The following is a 20,910-nucleotide window of genomic DNA, read 5'->3' on the forward strand; positions in this document are numbered from 1 at the left end:
TACATTGTCATTCGTTAACAAATCCTTCATCAATCTAAGGTTTGATAAAGGATTTGTTAATGAATTTTCCCCCTTTAGGCTTGAAGTGGGTCACTAAATTTTCCCTTTTTAGAGCTTGAAGCAGCTCATTAATTTTTACAACTTGTAATGGAAATTCTGAAGAGAACAGAATTATTGAATCATTCAAAATCGTGTTACTCATTTCTAAAGTTCTTTTCTTCAGTCATGCACAATGTATTTCATAGCAATTAAATAGTAAAACTTTGAACTGGTAGGTGGAGTCTTAATGACTCAGAGTTTGAATGGTCTGTGACCGAAATAAAACACTAACGAACAGAAACCAGATGGATTTGGATAGCTCTTTGTTAATTTTTAACAATGTATTTAAATATATTTTAAAATATTTCATACTCCAGTAAAGCCCTGATTATCAGCTAGATCCCTCTAAGAGGATCACAGCCTTGTTGTGGTTTGGAGGCTCACAAGCCTTCATGACCCAGAGAGCTATGTTGGCTGGAGTCAGGGATTTATGCTTTGGCTCTTGGTAGGATCACCCATGCCAAACAGGTCAGAAGGTAGTTGACAGACTAAGACTGGTCCGCCAGTCCTCCAGGTTTGGGTGATCAGCTGAGGGCCAACAGTCCTGAATGGTAAAACAAAATTGTTACAGAAACAGCAATGAAGAATCTTTCCACATCTGAATGTGATGGTATTCCTGAGTCTCCACCCTGGACACACATGACTGACAACAGTGAAAATCAAGAGGAAGCTACTGACATGATGAAGGAGGCCTGAACCCCACCAAAGATGGAGGACCTTCATTGTTTCCTTAAATGCTAGCAGCGTAAGTGGCAGTAGGTAAGTAAGGAATCAGCTAGATAAATATTCAGACATCCCAGGTGTTGTCTGCTGTACTCTTGTTTCACTGGTTCCCATGTCCCATTTACTAACCAGGGCCCTAGTTCTCACACTAGATTTCTGCTCACTGGGGTCTCCGATCTCTTGTTCTGCTCTCCGTAACTGTCCTCTGGCTCCGTGTCAGCTCACTGGGACTTTACACTACTTTTTAAACTTATGAAGCCCTGCTTCCTGCACTTGCTTTAAACCAACCAGGATTTAGCTTCCCCTTAAACTTATTTAAGTCACTGGAAAATTTATTATAATACTGACTAATATATTAAAAAAGGTGCATTGCAAATGTGTTGGTATATAGCATCCAAAAGTCTGGAAAATCTGCTAGTACAGTACCAACGTCCTGAGCATTGGTGTATTATCATAGTAACAAAATCTCATAGAAAATAAGCAAGGCTTTAACAGCTCACAAGTAACAAAGCAAGGCTCTCATATTGCAGCAGGAAATTGTGTTCAGTAACATGAGTAAATGTGTGGGCAAAAGCAAGTCCTACCTACAAATTAAAGATAAAATAACTCCCAACTAAGGCATGCCACTTTTTTTTGTGTCAGTGATAAACTCCCTGGTAATGGTTCTCAAAAAAGCTCCTCCAGAACAAAGATCTGCTACAACAGAGCTTGTCCCCATTGGGATTGTTGTTCCAATGCCAGTTATACTTAGCCTTCAACAACTGAAGTGTAATTTGTAAGACCGGAAGACATAGGAGCAGAATCAGGTCAATCAGCTCATCGAATCTGCTTCACTATTCCATCATGGCTGATTTATTATCCCTCTCAACCCCATTCTCCTGCCTTCTCCCTGTAACTTTTGATGCCCTTGCTAACCAAGAACCTATCATCCACCACTTTAGCTATACCCAAGGACATAGCTTCCACAGCCATCTGTGGTAATGAATTCCACAGATTCACCTCCCTATGGCCAAAGAAATTCCTCCTCATCTCTGTTCTGAAGGGTTATCCTTCTATTCTGAGGCTGTGCCCTCTGGTCCTAGACTCACACACTATAGTAAACATCCTCTCCCTTCAATATTTGATGGGTTTTAATGAAATCCCCGTCATTCTTCTAAACTCCAGTGAGTACAGGCTCACAGCCATTAAACACTCCTCTTTACATTAACCCTTTCATTCCCAGGATCGTTCTTGTGAAGCTCCTGTGGACTGTCTCCTACACCAGCATATCCTTTGCATGATTTTTAATCTACTCAATATACATATACTGTAATTTATTTATTTATTTATTTATTATTATTACTATTTTAATTTTTTTCCTTCTTCTTCTATATTATGTATTGCATTGAAGAGCTGCTGCTAAGTTAGCAAATTTTACGACACATGCCGTGATAATAAACCTGATTCTGATTTGGTTCATTTACAGCCAATCAAAAGAACACAGCAGCATATACTAGATGAATTCCTCCACAGATAACTATTAGGAACTAATACACAATTTTATAGTATGTAGTAGTTTCGGTAGTGTTCTTATTTGTTCTGTATTTCACTTAAATACATCTTTAGGTGGTGGAGGCAGATACAATAAGGTCTTTTAAGAGACTCCTAAATAGGTACATGGAGCTTAGAAAAATAGAGGGCTATGGGTAAGCCTAGGTAATTTCTAAAGTATGTACGTGTTTGGCATAGCATTGTAGGCCGAAGGGCCTGTATTGTGCTGTAAGAGACCAAAAACTGCTCACAATCCTCTCAGTGTGGTCTGACCAAAGCATCTTTCAGATATGTCTGCTGTAATTGTATATTTGGGATTGCGTGCAAGTTCTAAGGTGTGTGTGTGTGTGTGTGTGTGTGTGTGTGTGTGTGTGTGTGTGTGTGTGTGTGTGTGTGTGTGTGTGCTTTCTGTGTGTTGTGTGTGCATTTAGTGGGGTTAATGGCATTTGTGTGTCAGAGAGGTATGTGCAAATGGTATAGCAGAGTGGAGGTAATTGCTGAGCAGAGTGCTTATGATTATTTGATCTTGGTGTTGATGGATTGATTGAGACCGATGCTGGGTGGGTGACACTTGTATCACTGCGTAGGCTGGTGATGCAATTATTGTGAAATTGATTTTGATGATGTTTCCATGGGTGTGAAACTATATTATTTAGTAGCATAACATCCATGTCCTTAGGCCTTCAGTTCTCAGGATAAGAAGTGGAAAAAGTAATTTTGCAAGATGCCTGAAAGAGGAAGTGGAGGGGTGGGAAGAGTTATCAAGGGAATTACGTTACACATAAAATAATTGAACACAATCTCAACTATTGTGCCGGAAGAAAACCCATAATTACAACTGTTTATTATAAAATATCTTCTTATTTCCATTTGTCTATGATTTAAAGTGTTCCTGACTCCCATAGAAATGTCAAGGAGTTAACGTGCCCTAGTTTTTCTTTTCTGAGCAGTGGCTCAATTTCAATTTATGATTGAATCTACCAGAAAGTCGCATTATCACATCCCATCTTTAGATCTGTGGCTTATTTATTTATGCCATAGTGTCAGAGTTCAGGTAAAGTAAATGAAGATTCAGGATGAGGCTTTTCATTCCAGCATGAAGGAGATGTCCTTTTTTTAAAGAAAGGGGCTTCCCTTCCTCCACCATCAACTCTGCTCTCAAACACATCTCCCCCATTTCATGCACATTTGCTCTCACTCCATCCACCTGCCACCCCACCAAGAATAGGGTTCCCCTTGTCCTCACCTACCACCTCACCAGCCCCCAGGTCCAACATATTATTCTCTGTAACTTCCGCCACCTCCAACGGGATCCCACCACTAAGCACATCTTTCCCTCCCGCCCCCCCCCCCATTTTCCGCAGGGATCGCTCCCTACATGACTCCCTTGTCCATTCGTCCCCCCATCCCTCCCCACCAATCTTCCTCCTGGCACTTATCCTTGTAAGCGGAACAAGTGCTACACATGCCCTTACACTTCCTCCCTTACCACCATTCAGGGCCCCAGACAGTCCTTCCAGGTGAGGCGACACTTCACCTGTGAGTCGGCTGGGGTGATATACTGCGTCTGGTGCTCCCGATGCGGCCTTCTGTATATTGGTGAAACCCGACGAAGACTGGGAGATCGTTTTGCTGAACACCTATGCTCTGTCCGCCAGGGAAAGCAGGATCTCCCAGTGGCCACACATTTTAATTCCACGTCCCATTCCCATTCTGCTATGTCTATCCACGGCCTCCTCCACTGTAAAGATGAAGCCACACTCAGGTTGGAGGAACAACACCTTATATTCCGTCTGGGTAGCCTCCAACCTAATCGCATGAACATTGACTTTTCAAGCTTCTGCTAATGCCCCACCTCCCCCTCGTATCCCATCAGTTATTTATTTATTTATATACACACATTCTTTTTCTCCATCTGTCCCTCTCACTATACCCCTTGCTTATCCTCTGGGCTTCCCCTCCTCCCCCTTTTCTTTCTCCCTGGGCCTCCTGTCCCATGATCCTCTCGTATCCCCTTTTGCCAATCAACTGTCCAGCTCTTGGCTCCATCCCTCCCCCTCCTGTCTTCTCCTATCATTTTGGATCTCCCCTCCCCCCACCTTTCAAATCTCTTACTAGTTCTTCCTTCAGTTAGTCCTGACGAAGGGTCTCGGCCCAAAACGTCGACTGTTCCTCTTCCTAGAGATGCTGCCTGGCCTGCTGCATTCACCAGCAACATTTTTGTGTGTATTTGTATAATAGTAATAGTTCGTGCAGACATTATTTCACCATTTAGCTGCTGCGCAGGTTTACTCTGTGGTTAAGAAGGCATAGGGTGCATTGGCCTTCAACCATGGGATTGAATTTAGGAACCAAGAGGTAATGTTTCAGCTATATAGGATCCTGCTCAGACCCCACTTGGAGTACTGTGCTCAGTTCTGGTCACCTCACTACAGGAAGGATGTGGAAACCATAGAAAGAATTCAGAGGAGATTTAAAAGGATTTTGCCTGGATTGGGCAGCATGCCTTATGAGAACAGGTTGAGTGAACTCGACCTTTTCTCGTTGGAGTGATGGAGGATGTGAGGTGACCTGATAGAGGTGTACAAGATGATGAGAGGCACTGATCGTGTGGACAGTCAGAGGCTTTTGTCCAGGGCTGAAATGGCTAACACCAGAGGGCATAGTGTTAAGTTGCTTGGAAGTAGGTACAAAGGAGATGTCAGGGGTAAGTTTTTTTACAGAGAGTGGTGAGTTGCTGCCGGTGGCGGCGGTGGAGACGGATACAATAAGGTCTTTTAAGAGACTCCTAGATAAGTACATGGAGCTTAGAAAAATAGAGGGCTATGGGTAAGCCTAGGTAATTTCTAAAGTAAGTACATGTTCGGCACAGCATTGTAGGCCGAAGGGCCTGTATTGTGCTCTAGGTTTTTTATGTTGCTATGTTTCTAGCATGTTCTTGAGCCAAAGGCCACACCACATTAAGAGATCCAGCATGGTAACAGGCCCGTCCCACCGAATTACAGCCATGTGACCAATTACCCAACTAACTGTCTTTGGAATATTTAACTGAGTAACAAATTATGTATTTAAGTGAAATACAGAACAAATTAGAACACTACCGAAACTACTACATACTATAAAATTGTGTATTAGTTCCTAATAGTTATCTGTGGAGGAATTCATCCAGTGTATGCTGATATTCTCTTTTGATTGGCTGTAAATAAACAAAATCAGAATCAGGTTTATTATCACGGCATGTGTTGTAAAATTTGCTAACTTAGCAGCAGCACTTCAATGCAATACATAATATAGAAGAAGGAAAAAAATTAGAATAGTAATAATAATAAATAAATAAGTAAATCAATTACAGTATACGTATATTGAGTAGATTAAAAATCATGCAAAAAACAAAAATTATATATATTAAAAAAGTGAGGTCGTGTCCAAGGGTTCAATGTCCATTTAGGAATCGGATGGTAGAGGGGAAGAAGCTGTTCCTGAATCACTGAGTGTGTGCTTTCAGGCTTCTGTACCTCCTACCTGATGGTAACAGTGAGAAAAGGGCATGCCCTGGGCGCTGGAGGTCCTTAATAATGGATGCTGACTTTCTGAGACACCGCTCCCTGAAGATGTCCAGGATAATTTGTAGGCTAGTACCCAAATGGAGCCTCTTTCACTTCTTTCGGTCCTGTGCAGTAGCCCCCCCCCCCACTAGACAGTGATGCAGCCTGTCAGAATGCTCTCCACAGTACATCTATAGAAGTTTTTGAGTGTATTTGTTGACATGCCATATCGCTTCAAACTCCTCATGAAGTATAGCCACTGTCTTGTCTTCTTTATAACTGCATTGATATGTTGGGACCAGGTTAGGTCCTCAGAGATCTTGACACCCAGGAACTACTCACTCACTCCACTTCTGATCCCTCTATGAGGATTGGTATGTGTTCCTTAGTCTTACACTTCCTGAAGTCCACAGTCAGCTCTTTTGTCTTACTGGTGCTGAGTGTTAGGTTGTTGCTGCAACACCACCCCATAAGTTGGCATATCTCACTCCTGTACACCCTCCCCTCTCCATCTGAGGTTCTACTAACAATGGTTGTATCATGAGCAAATTTATAGATGGTATTTGAGCTATGCCTAGCCACACAGTCATGGGTGGGTAGGCATAGAGAGCAGTGGGCTAAGCACACACCCCTGAGGTGCACCAGTGTTGATCAGTGAGGAGGAGATATTATCACCAATCCGCACAGATTGTGGTCTTCCAGTTAGGAAAACAAAGATCCAATTCCAGAGGGAAGTACAGAGGCCCAAGTTCTTCTCAATCAGGGTTGTGGGAATGATGGTATTAAATACTGAGGCATAGTCAATGAACAACATTCTGACATAGGTGTCTGTGTTGTTCAGGTGGTCTAAAGCCATGTGAAGAGCCATTGACCTGTTGTGGTAACAGGCAAATTGCAGTGGGTCCAGATCCTTGCTGAGGCAGGAGTTCAGTCTAGTTATCACCAACCTGTCAAAGCATTTCATCACTGTAGATGTGAGTGCTACCAGGCATGAATCATTAAGGCAGCACGCATTATTGTTCTTAGGTACTGGTATAATTGTTACTTTTCTGAAGCAAGTAGGAACATCCGCCTGTAGCAGTAAGAGGTTGAAAATGGCCTTGAATACTCCCTTGAATGTGCTTTAATAATCAGCACAGGCACCTAGTGCAGGTAATAGACTGCCTGCATCGTGTTTCTGCATGAAGTAGTGTCGTAATCCAACAATAAATTTCTTGGTGTCCTTTGTAGTCATTAGTTCAAGTTCAGATGTATCATTGTCTATCAACATATGTTGAGACCAGATTAGGTCCTCAGAGATCTAAACATATATATGAATGCACAGAGTATAAGAATTAAAGTGGATGAGCTCGAGGCTCAGTTGGAAATTGGCAAGTATGATGTTGTGGGAATAACAGAGACATGGCTGCAAGAGGACCAGGGCTGGGAAATGAATTTTCAGTGATATACATCCTATCAAAAGGACAGACCGGTTGGCAGAGGGGGTGGGGTGGCTTTGTTGGTGAGGAATGAAATTCAGTCCCTTGCGAGGGGGGGGGGTCATAGAATCAGGAGAAGTAGAGTCAGTATGGATAGAACTGAGAAACTGTAAGGGCAAAAAGACCCTAATGGGAGCTATCTACAGGCCCCCAAACAGTAGCCTGGATATAGGGTGCAAGTTAAATCAAAAGGTAAAATTGGCATGTCGCAAAGGTAATATTACGGTTGTTATGGGGGATTTCAACATGCAGGTAGACTGAGAAAATCAGGTTGGTACTGAACCCCAAGAAAGGGAGTTTGTGGAATGCCTCAGAGATGGATTCTTAGAACAGCTTGTACTGGAGCCTACCAGGGAGAAGGCAATTCTGGATTTAGTGTTTGAGTAATGAGCCAGGTTTGATAAGGGAACTCAAGGTAAAGGAGCCGTTAGGAGGTAGTGACCATAATATGATAAGTTTTAATCTACAATTTGAGAGGGAGAAGAGAAAATCGGAAGTGTCAGTATTACAGTTGAACAAAGGGGACTATGGATCCATGAGGGAGGAACTGGCCAAAGTCGACTGGAAAGATATCCTAGCAGGGATGACAGTGGAACAACAATGGCAGGTATTTCTGGGAATAATACAGAAGGTGCAGGATCAGTTCATTCCAAAGAGGAAGAAAGATTCTAAGGGGAGTAAGGGGTGACTGTGGATGACAAGGGAAGTCAAGGACAGTATAAAAATAAAAGAGAGGAAGTATAACATAGCAAGGATGAGTGGGAAGCCAGAGGATTGGGAGAGTTTTAAGGAGCAACAGAAGATAACTAAAAAGGCAATATGGTGGGGGGGGGAAAGATGAGGTACGAAGGTAAGCTAGCCAAGAATATAAAAGAGGATAGTAAAAGCTTCTTTAGGTATGTGAAGAGGAAAAAATTAGGTAAGAACAAAGTTGGGCCCTTGAAGACAGAAACAGGTGAAATTATTATGGGGAACAAGGAAATGGCAGACGAACTGAACAGGTACTTTAGATCTGTCTTCACTAGGGAAGACACAAGCAATCTCCCAGATGTAATAGTGGCCAGAGGACCTAGTGTAATGGAGGAACTGAAGGAAATTCGCATTAGGCAGAAAATGGTGTTGGGTAAACTGATGGAATTGAAGGCTGATAAATCCCCAGATCTAGGTGTCCTTGTTCATCAGTCACTGAAAGTAAGCATGCAGGTACAGCAAACAGTGAAGAAAGCTAATGGCATGTTGGCCTTCATAACAAGGGGAGTTGAGTATAGGACCAAAGAGGTCCTTCTGCAGTTGTACAAGACCCTGGTGAGACCCCACCTGGAGTATTGTGTGCCATTTGGTCTCCAAATTTGAGGAAGGACATTCTTGCTATAGAGGGAGTGCAGCATAGGTTCACTGGGTTAATTCCAGGGATGGCGGGAATGTCATATGTTGAAAGATTGGAGCGACTGGGCTTGTATACATTGGAATTTAGAAGGATGAGAGGGGATCTGATTGAAACATATAAGATTATTAAGGAATTGGACACGTTAGAGGCAGGAAACATGTTGCCGATGTTGGGGGAGTCCAGAACCAGAGGCCACAGTTTAAGAATAAGGGGTAGACCATTTAGAATGGTGTTGAGAAAAAACTTTTTCACACAGAGGGCTGTGGATCTGTAGAATGCTCTGCCTCAGAAGACAGTGGAGGCCAATTCTCTGGATTCTTTCAGGAAAGAGTTAGATAGAGCTCTTAAAGATAGTGGAGTCAAGGGATATTGGGGGAAGGCAGGAACAGGGTTCTAATCGTGGATGATCAGCCATGATCATAGTGAATGGCAGTGCTGGCTCGAAGGGCCAAATGGCCTACTCCTGCACTTATTGTCTATTGTCTTTTGTCATCTCTCTCTTCGACTTCTTATTTCCTGACTTGGTGCTTCAACACAAAAAATGTGTTCGACAATTGCATCCGCCAGCCCAAATCGATAATATAACTCAAGTATGCACAACTGATGTTTTAAAAACTGTTCACTCTAAGCACCGTGTCGTGTCTAATGGCCACATAAGTGCACGTGACTGACGCTGTTTAGCAACTTTGGGCAATAGTAACCTTTACCAATTAAGTGGCGCTATATCCCAAATAAATAAAGGGAATCCTGGCTATTTTCTCAATTAGCTTTTGTTCTTAAAGAGTTGTTCCAAATAAGTGGCTGCCCGATTAACTGATGGCCTGATTAAACAGAATCCATTGTATTTTAATACAAAATAAGTAGATTAGACTGTTCCAAAAAGCATCTTTGTTTGCTGATGATGATTATATACACCAGTTTTATTTGCGCATATATATTATTTAATACCTGGAAACATAATAAACTATTCCAGAAATAGTTGCTTTCTGATAGCTCAGTGAGTAGCTATAGACCTAGTGTGTTACAGACTCATATTGTATATTTTAACCTTGGCTTCTGGTGAATAATCTTATTTAGTTAATGGATTGCTGAAGCAGTACACCAGTCTTCAGTACCACTGGATTATGACTCTTAATACTATACAGGGAGTCATTCTAGACTGCTTTATCGGGTTTTCAGTAGAACAGTGACACAGCTATTAGAGCTGCTACCCCACGCTTTCAGGACTCAGAATTAGTCCCAATCTTCAGTGCTGTCTGATCAGAGATTGCACATTCTCCCTGTGACTATGTGAATTTCCTCGGGGTGCTCTGGTTTCCAACAAAATTACAAAAACATACAATTGGCAAGATAACTGGCTGCAGTAAATTTTTCCCAATATGTGGATAAGTCATAGAGTTTTGGAGATTTTAAAGGAATACTGGGAGGATTAAAATCAGATTATTTTAATGGGGGTGTGATGGTCAGTACGGAATCAATGGGGATAATTTATGAGCCTACAAGTTAAGTGAATCTTGTGGCAACAGCATAAATTCAACTGTTAAATGTGCACTCCTTTAATTTACGTGATCCAACAAAAAATAAAAGTGTCATATTTTCTGTCCACATCATAACTTTTCCCAGCAAACAAATAATTTAATATTGTTTGCAGTGCCTGGGAATAATGGTAATGTATGTGATATGCAGCAGAAGGGACAGAAGCTTTTCAAATACAGGTGACATCTCTTTACTACTTTGAGCTTATTAATTTTATGTATCACTCTAAATTGCACTTATAAGTAACACGGTTACCCAGGATTACACCATGACTTGTGACTAGATATTGCATTTTTGTTCTGGTTCTATGCACAAGACATTAGGTCACCTGGGCACAGGTATATTGGGTGGGCCAAGACATAGACTAGACATGTAAAAGAAACCATGAACTTTTTGACTATGCAATTCATTACCAGGAAAATCTTCCCTGAGAAATCAGCGCCCTTGTTGCTGTTGTGGTTACGTTAATTGTAATAGAGGTGAGATTTCTGCTGCTATCTCTGAAATGTTACCTTTGTTTCTCTCTTCATAGTTGTTGCCAGACTAGCTGAGGACATCTGTTTTTATATGTTTCACAAGAGCATGGCAGGGCGATCTTCCTACAGGCTTTTAATTTACTCTAGCAAATTTTAACAAGGTACCAAAAGAGGAGTCAATTCACCAAACCTTGGAAAACGTTCTTATGTTAATGCTAACATGATGTAGTTCTATATTTTAACTCGTACTACTTTAGACAATAAAATACAGATATATTCCATATTCTACAAATAGTAAGAGCTTCAAAGGAAGTCTGAACAGATGTAGAATAATAACTTTACAAATCCTTGGTAAGAATTACCCTGCAGCTTGTGACTTAAGTATAAAACATGAAAAGAGAAAGAGGAAACCAGTGTGTAAAGTCTTGCTTTTGTCACAGGTGTGCATGTTTATGGTGCTACACGCAAGGGTTTTGAAGCAGTTGATATCTTTAGAAAACAAATACAGTGCAGGAGGTTGAATTCACTCATTATCTTGATCAGATCAACCAAAGGAGTTAGGAAAAGAGTGCAAAGAACTAATGGGTCACAATCCATCAATTAATGCTAGCTTAATATCACTGTTGGTCTTGAAACTGCTCGTTTGTTCTGGAACATATGCAGGTAGGTTCCATAATTCTTTTATCACAACATGTTTTAGTAATTTTCTCAATACAAAATACTAACCTGTTAATTTAGAATTATTGTCTTGTAAACTATTTTATTTAGTAGGTGTAAACCTACTAAATGTAATTTAAACAAAATGCAAGAGTTCATGGAGTATGAATATGCTAAATAATGGGATCTTCTTGAAGATATTTAACTAAACATTAGCAAATCAGAATTTAGGTTCATTTTTCTCTTGCCAGTTTTGTCTTCCAGGTGCTGAATCATTGATGCATTAATGTACAACACTTTAAATATATATTTGTGGGAGAACTTTACATTCTTTGTCTGTCTTTCAAGTAAATATGTGGATATTCAGACAGGCTACATTAAATCCTGATGAAAGGTCTCACTCAAGTCATCGACTGTTTATTCCTTTCCATAGATGCTGTCTGACCTGCTGAGTTCCTCCAGCATTTTGTGTGTGCTGTTCTGGATTTCCAGTATCCACAGAATCTCTTCTTTTAATGATAGCCTCATTATGGTTGTGTAAAGCTCCTTGTTCTCATGTGCTTCTATATTTACCTAACTGATTAAACTGAAGATATCTCAGCTGATTTCTGGTATGGATCTCTTTACAGTTTATGCACAGATACATTTGTCTACATGTACGGCTTAGAGTCTGTGCTTCATTTTAAAGGGGTCAATGTTTAATGTTGGACTAACGACATGAGCTGTAACTGATTAAACTGAAGATATCTGTTCTAGATATAAAGTCTGGGAAAATGAAACTGCTGAATCTCTTTTGGGTACCGTCGATTGATTTCACAGCAACTAAATCCGAGAAATTGACTGCTGGGATGAAATAAATCAGATTGGAATTAGATACCATTCTGCAAACATCTTGTTGTTGGAGATCTTGGTTGCAATGGAAGTCTAAATAGTTCTTATAGGCCCACTAAGAAATAAGAAATGAATCTTCTTCACTGCACTAAAGTTGAAGTAATAAGTAGTGTATTATGTTTTGTTTTGGCCTACTTTTCTAAGGATATCTATATTCTTCTACAGAATTTGAATGTACATGTTTATTTGATTAATTCGTGGGATGCAGGAATTGAATGTTATAAGAGATTGAGCTGATGAGGCTTATATTCCCCAGCTTAAATAAATTACATTAAAAATATAGATTTCTTAAGTGTCCTTTCAAAGGAATGTATATGTTTAAATCAAATTAATTTAAGCTGGGGTAGATGCTGGGAGAATCTTTCCCTTACTGTAGAAGGAATAGAAGGGCTGGACTTTGGCAAATGTGTTCAGGAAAGTTTTCTTAATCAATACGTTGAGGTTCCAATGAGAGAATGTGTGATAGGAAATGAGAAGTTGTTCTACTGATCACAATGCCAGTAGTTTCAAATTAAATATGAGAAAAGATAGGTCTGGTCCGTGAGTTGAGATTCTAAGTTGGAGAAAGGCTAATTTTGATATCGGAAAGGAGCTGGCAAGTGTGGAGTGGCATGGGCTGTTTTCTGGCAAAAGTGTATGGTAAGTGTCAGGCCTTCAAAAGCGAAAATTTTTTTGAGTACAAAGTTTGTATATGCCTGTCAGAATAAAAGGTAAAGATAATAAGTGTAGGAACCTTGATTGTCAAGAGGTTTTGAGTCCGGGCTTAAGAAAAAAAACAGGTAGGAACAAATGGGATATTTATGGAGTATAAGAAATGCAAGAGAACACTTAAGAAAGAAACCAGGAAGGCTAAAAGAAGGCATGAAGTTGCTCTAGCTGATAAAGTGAAAAGAATCCTAAGGGATTCTACAGATATGTTAAGAGCAAAAGAATTATAAGAGACAAAATTGATCATCTGGAAGCCTAGAATGATAATCCATGTGTGGAGCCAAAAGAGGAGGGAGAGATTTCAAATAGCTCTTTTTGCATCTGCATTTACTCAGGAGACGGACACAGAGTCTATAGAAGTGGAGCAAAGTGTCATTAACTTCATGGACCACATACAGATTACAGAGGATGAGCTGCTTAGGTGGATAAATCCTTAGGTCCTGACAAGTTGTTCTTTCAGATCCTGCTGGAGGTAAGTGCAGAAATTCCTGGGGCCCTAGCAGAGATATTTATATCATCCTTCATGATAAGTCAGGTACCAGAGGATTGGAAGATAGCCAATGTTGTTCTACTGTTCAAAGAAAGGCTCTAAAAGTAAACCAAAAAGTTATAGGCTTGTGAGCCTGACATCGGGTTATTGGAAGGTAATCTCTGGGACCGGATATATAAGTTTCTGCACGTGGTAGGTCACGTCTAACCAATCTTATAGAGTTCTTCAAGAAACTTACCAGGAAAGTTGATGAAGGCAAGGCAATGCAAACAACAGGAATTCTGCAGATGCTGGAAATTCAAGCAACACACATCAAAGTTGCTGGTGAACGCAGCAGGCCTCTTCTCACCCTGTCTCTTGCAAAAACGCCATCCCCTTCTCGCAATTCCTCCGTCTCCGCCGCATCTGCTCTCAGGATGAGGCTTTTCATTCTAGGACGAGGGAGATGTCTTCATTTTTTAAAGAAAGGGGCTTCCCTTCCTCCACTATCAACTCTGCTCTTAAACGCATCTCCCCCATTTCACGTACATCTGCTCTCACTCCATCCTCCCACCACCCCACTAGGAATAGGGTTCCCCTGGTCCTCACCTACCACCCCACCAGCCTCCGGGTCCAACATATTATTCTCCGTAACTTCCGCCACCTCCAACGGGATCCCACAACTAAGCATATCTTTCCCTCCCCCCCTCTCTCTGCATTCCGCAGGGATCGCTCCCTACACAACTCCCTTGTCCATTCGTCCCCCCCATCCCTCCCCACTGATCTCCCTCCTGGCACTTATCCGTGTAAGCGGAACAAGTGCTACACATGCCCTTACACTTCCTCCCTTACCACCATTCAGGGCCCCAAACAGTCCTTCCAGGTGAGGCATCACTTCACCTGTGAGTCGACTGGGGTGATATACTGCGTCCGGTGCTCCCGATGTGGCCTTTTATATATTGGTGAGACCCGACACAGACTGGGAGACCGCTTTGCTGAACATCTACGCTCTGTCCGCCAGAGAAAGCAGGATCTCCCAGTGGCCACACATTTTAACTCCACATCCCATTCCCATTCTGACATGTCTATCCACGGCCTCCTCTACTGTAAAGATGAAGCCACACTCAGGTTGGAGGAACAACACCTTATATTCCGTCTGGGTAGCCTCCAACCTGATGGCATGAACATTGACTTCTCTAACTTCCGCTAGGCCCCACCTCCCCCTCGTACCCCATCTGTTACTCTTTTTTATGCACACATTCTTTCTCTCACTCTCCTTTTTCTCCCTCTGTCCCTCTGAATATACCTCTTGCCCATCCTCTGGGTCACCCCCCCCCGTCTTTCTTCCAGGACCTCCTGTCCCATGATCCTCTCGTATCCCCTTCTGCCTATCACCTGTCCAGCTCTCGGCTCTATCCCTCCCCCTCCTGTCTTCTCCTATCATTTTGCATCTCCCCCTCCCCCTCCAGCTTTCAAATCCCTTACTCACTCTTCCTTCAGTTAGTCCTGACGAAGGGTCTCGGCCTGAAACGTAATAATTATATAGACTGCGCCTCTTCCTATAGATGCTGCTTGGCCTGCTGCGTTCACCAGCAACTTTGATGTGTGTTGCAAGGCAATGCATGTTGTTTACATGGGCTTTAGTAAGCATTTGACAAGGTCCTGTAGGGGAAATGAGTCAAGAAGTTTCAGTTGTTCGGCATTCAAGATGAGGGAGTAATTTGGATTAAACTTTGGTTTTTTGGGAGAAGCCAGAGAGTTGTAGTAGATGGTTGCCTCTCTGACTGGAGACCTGTGACTAGTGGAGTGCCGCAGGGATTGGTGACAGGGCCACTGTTGTTTGTCATCTACATTAACGATCTGAATGATAATGTGGTTAACCGGATCGGAAAGTTTGTGGATAACTCCAAGATTGGACAGTGAGAAAGGCTGTCATGGCCTGGTGGGATCTGGACCAGCTGCAAGAATGGGCTGAAAAATGGCAGATGGAATTTAATGCAGACAATTATGAGGGGTTGCACTTTGGTCGAACTAATCAGGCTAGGTCTTACAAAGTGAGCGGGAGGGTACTGAGGAGTGCTGTAGAACAAAGGGATCTGGGAATACAGGTCCATAATTCATTGAAAGTAGTGTCACAGGTTGATAGGGTCATAAGGAAAGCTTTTGGCACAGTGGTCTTCATAAATCAATATACTGAGTACAGGAGATGGGATGTTATGTAGAAGTTGTATAAGACACTGGTAAGGCCTAATCTGGAGTATTGTGTGCAGTTTTGGTCACCTAGCTACAGAAATGATGTAAGTAAGGCTGAGAGAATACAGAGACAATTTATAAGTACGTTGCCGGGTCTGGAAGACCTGAATTATAAGGAAAGATTTAGTAGGTTAGGACTTTATTCATTGGAACATTGATGACTGAGAGGATATTTGATAGATGTATACAAAATTATGAGGAGTATAGATAGGTAAATGCAAGCAGGCTTTTTCCACTGAGGTTGGGTGGGATTACAACCAGAGGTCATGGGTTAAGGGTGAAAGATGAAAAGTTTAAGGAAAACATGAGGGAAAACTTCTTATATCAGAGGGCCAAAGAGTTTGGAACAAGCTGCCAGCACAAGTGGTGCATACAAGCTCAATTTCAATGTTTAAGAGAAGTTCAGATAGATATAGGTATGGTAGGGGTATGGAGGGCTTTGGTCCCATGTAGGTCAATGGCAGTAGGCAGATTAAATGATTTGGCATGGACTAGATGGGCTGAATGGTGCTTTCTGTGCTGTACTTTTCTATGACTCTATGAGTCTATGATTCTTTCTTCTGCATTTAAAACTACAGTCCAACCTTGGAATAAGCATCATCTAATTAACAATGAAATGAGGAGATACTGCTTCAGGAAGATGTTTTAAGCTCCCTGGCTGGAGGCAGAAATTAGCTGATTTGAAAAGCATTGTGACAATGGGGTAGCATGAGATGGGGAAGTTGATGAAAAACTTCACCCTTAATAATGTTGACTGACCAGGCTCAGAAAACCAAATGGCCTGCTCCATTTGATCACTTTTGTTCTTGTGTCTTATTCTTGTTAACTCTGCAGGAAAGGTAAAATAAAGGTAGTTAAAATATTTGGAGTTGGTCCTTAATATCATTGTTTCTCCTGGTAGGAACCTCACTGCCATTTTCTATTTCAGCCTACCTTGTTAAAAATATTTTTGGGAACTCCATGAATTAATCAGACAAAGTCTTTCTCACATCTCAACTAAATGGGAGAAAGGATTCCAAAGAAGATAGTGGTCTGAAGAGAAAGCATCATGCTACGAACCTGCTAAATGCTGCAGAAAGAAATGAACATGGCTCTGTGTCACAAGCAACTTATTATACTTGGTCTCAGTGTTATTGTGCTACTTTCTAACCAGCTTATAACATTTTCACAAATTTGTTTCACAGTGAGTCTATCAGTGCAAGCCTATTGCCTTAGCTATTCGGTGTCATCTCTGCCATTTGCATGTATTGCTGGTTATATGGAACAGAAATCCGATGAACTTTGCGACATTGATGCTATTGTATGAGTAGGTTTGAGGCTACAAAAGACAAATCATTTCCAAAATCCTTATGGCTAAGGTCAACCAAAAAATTAACCTTTTCCGTCATTTATTTTAATAGACTGTACACTGTGAAAGTCCGGTGGGTTTGTGCAAATCCAAAGGATATGTGGGTCAGATGAGCAATGCACCTAAGGTAAAGACAAAAAAAATTATCGTCTAAAAGCACCTATGCATTTAATTTACCAGCACAGTACAGTCCAACCTTTTAGCCTACTCCAAGATCAATCTAACCCTTCCCTCCGAGATAGCCCTCCATTTTTCTCTCATCCATGTACCTATCAAGAGTCACTTAAATGTCCATAATGTATCTGCTTTTACCATTGGCCATGGCAGTGCCTTCCATGCACTTACCACTTCCTGTGTAAAATACTACCTCTGACATCCCACCACTATACTTTCCTCCATTCACCTTAAAAGTATGTCTTCTTGTATTAGCTATTGTTACCCTGGGAATAAAGATGCTAGCTGTCCCCTCTGTCTATGCCTCTTCTCATCTATCAAGTCTCTTCTGATCCTCCTACACTCCAAAAAGAAAATCCCTAGCACATTCTATATTTCCTCATAAAACATGTTTTCTATTCTCGGCAGCATCCGGCTAAATTACTCTGCACTCTCTCTAAAGCTTCCACACCTTCCCAATAATGAAGTGACCAGAACTGAACTCAATACTCTAAGTGCAGTCTAACCAAAGTTTTATGGAGCAGAAACATTATCTTGAGACCCTTGAACTTAATCCCCCAACTAAAGAAGGCAAACACACTATACACCTTATTAATCACACTATAATCTTGCATGGCAACTTTGAGGGATCTATGGATGTGCACCTCAAGATTCCTCTGTTCCTACACACTACTAAGAATCCCACCACTAACCCTGTATTCTGCCATCAAGGTCAATTTACCGAAGTATATCAGTTCACACCTTTCTAGATTGAACTTCATCTGCCATTTCTCTACCTAATTGCCCATTGCCTTATAGCAAACTTCAATACTCTCCACAATACCACTAATCTTTGCATCATCTGCATACATACTAACTCACCCTTCCTATTCCTCATGTACTTCAGTCAGAGTCCACTCCATCTACTACCACTCTCTGCCTTCCATGCACAAGCCAATTCTGAATCCACTCAGACATCCATATTTCCCTTGATCCTATGCCATGTGATTTTATGAATGAGCCTACCTTGGGGAACCTTGTCTAATACCTTACTAAGATCCATATCACCACCCTACTTTTATCAATTTGTTTTGTCACTTCCTGAAAAAATCAATCAAGCTTGCGAGGCATGGCCTGCCCCTCACAATGACTCTATGATTATCACAAAATTCTAATTTATTTATTTATTGAGATACAGTGCAGAATAGGCCCTTCCGGCATTTGGAGCAGTGCCACCCAGCGATCCTTCAATTTATTCCTAGTTTAATCACAGGACAATTTACATAAGCAATTAACCTACTAACCAGGATGTCTTTGGACTGTGGGAGAAAACCAGAGCACCTGGAGGAAACTTATGTGGTCACAGGGAGAACGTACAAACTCCTTACAGGCAGCAGTGGGAATTGAACCTGTGTTGTTGGTACTGTAAAGCGTCGTGCTAATCATTATGCTAGCATGCCACTCTGTGAAACAGCTCATAATAACATACAGCATAGTTGTAAGAGTATTGCAAGATATAAGAAATAACAACATAGATTACAGTTTAGTTGTTATTTATTGATCAATATATAAATGTCACCTGAAACACTTTGGTCTGTATACAGGAGACAAAGTGGAAAAACTGATGTAATAAAATGTTATAGGATCTATAATTAGAATTTTTCTTTGATTTGCAGCAACAAATTGGAGAAAATGTCGGAAAAATCTGAATCTTATCAACGTACACAAGCAAAAGCAAACTAATATTTTAATATTATCACCCATGTTATTTTTAATTTTTTTCTTTTTTTATTGCAAAATGTAAGCATCCAGAATAGATTATAGTATTAGCTGCTGAATGCATTATGTTAAAACGTGGAGTGGCATGAATGCTAGGGTCTGTAACCTGGAAATTTACAGCATAGAATGATGTTGACAAATGGAAGCCTATAAATAGAACTTGGCAAACCAGTGCAAGGTCATACAAATTCTTCAACCTCTATCAAACAAAAACTCTGTTCACCAAAATCTCCCTTTTTTTTTCTAATCTATAAAGGCTGGTGGCTGAGCACTATTCTGCTTTTGAAGTTCTCCTTTTTTTCCAGCCCTTTATACAGTATTCCTATCTCTGTAATCTGTTCCAGTGCTGCAGGTTATATACACAACTTGGATTAGAATTCTGGCTTCTTTATCAGTTGGAAATTACCTTCACCTCCCAAAGACATAAGACTAAAAATTTCCTTCCTAAACAATTCTTCTCTCTGTCTCTCTGTCTCTCTGTCCCATTAGATTTCCATAGCCCACATTTTTACCAAATGTCTGAGCTCCTGCCCAAACATCTTCTGTGATTCTAGATAAATGTTGTTTGATAGTGTACCTGTCCGACTTCTAAAGATGTTCCAACTACATTAAAAATACATATTTATTTCTTTTGCTGTTGGTTTCATTTATTTAATTATCATTTCTTTTTTGATGCATTCTATGGATAGAAAAGTGTCTACAGAATCAGAATCAGGTCTAATATCACTGATAAATGTCATGAAATTTGTTGTTTTGAGACAGCAGTACAATGCAATACATAATTTAAAAAGCTATAAATTACAATAAGAAATACATATAGAAATTAAATTAAGTAAGTAGTGCAAAAGGAAAGCAAAAGTAAAATAGTGAGGTGGTGGTGTTCATGGGTTCATTGTCCATTCAGAAATCTGATCGCAGATGGGAAGAAGTTGTTCTTGAAGTGTTGAATTTGTGTCTTCAGGTATGTATCTCCTGCTTGATGGTAGCAATGAGAAGAGGGTATGTCCTGTGTGATGGGGTCCTTAATGATGGATGCAGCCCTCTTGAGGCACTACCTTTGATGGTGTCCTCGATGATAGGGAGGCTACTGTCCACGATGGAGCTCGCCGAGCTGAGAAACTTTCTTCAGCTTTTTCAAATCCTGTACAGTGGTCTCTCCATACCAGATGGTGATGCAACCAGTTAGAATGCTCTCCACAGTACACCTGTAGAAATTTGTGAGTGTCTTTGATGGCACACCAAGTCTCCTCCTACTCCCAATGAGATGTAGCTGCTGTTGTACCTTCTTCGTAATTACATCATATAATTGGACACAGGATAGATCTTCAAAGCTGTTGACATCCAGGAACTTGAAACTGCTCACGCATTCCATTGCCCATCCTTTGATCAGGTCTGATATCTGTTCCCTTAACTTCCCCTTCCTGAAGTTCACAATCAATTCCATAGTCTTAATGACGTTGTGCGAGGTTGTTGTTGCAACACCACTCAACCAGCTGATCTCTATTGTTATTGTACGCCTCCTTCTCACCATTGAAATTCTGCCAACAATAGTTTTCTTATCAGCAAATTTAGAGATGGCCTTTGAGCTGTGCCTAGCCCACACAGTTGTGCATGCAGGGAGAGAAGAACAGTGGCCTAAGCACACATCCTTGAGGTGCACCAGTGTTGATTGTCAGCGAAGGGGAGGTGTTATTTCCGATTCCCACTGACTGGGGTCTCCCAGTGAGGAAGTCAAGGATCCAATTGCAGTGGGAGGTACAGAGGCCCAGGTTTTGGAGCTTGTTGATCAGAACTGAGCCTATAATTGTCTTGAATGCTGAACTGTAATCAATAAACAGCAGCTTCCTTCCCTCCTTCACTACAAGTAGTTTTCTTTCG

At 41.1% G+C, this 20,910-nt stretch overlaps 1 long non-coding RNA gene across 1 annotated transcript; it reads left to right on the forward strand.

Annotated features, from left to right (window-relative positions):
- Window positions 1–383: 383 nt before the first annotated feature.
- LOC134344842 (uncharacterized) lies at window positions 384–19,683 on the forward strand. Its single transcript, XR_010017538.1, has 3 exons — window positions 384–858; window positions 17,153–17,227; window positions 18,930–19,683. It is a non-coding gene; the product is annotated as an uncharacterized LOC134344842 (long non-coding RNA).
- The last annotated feature ends 1,227 nt before the right edge of the window (window positions 19,684–20,910 follow it).

Source organism: Mobula hypostoma, chromosome 4, assembly GCF_963921235.1.
Source record: "Mobula hypostoma chromosome 4, sMobHyp1.1, whole genome shotgun sequence".
Taxonomy (NCBI): domain Eukaryota; kingdom Metazoa; phylum Chordata; class Chondrichthyes; order Myliobatiformes; family Myliobatidae; genus Mobula; species Mobula hypostoma.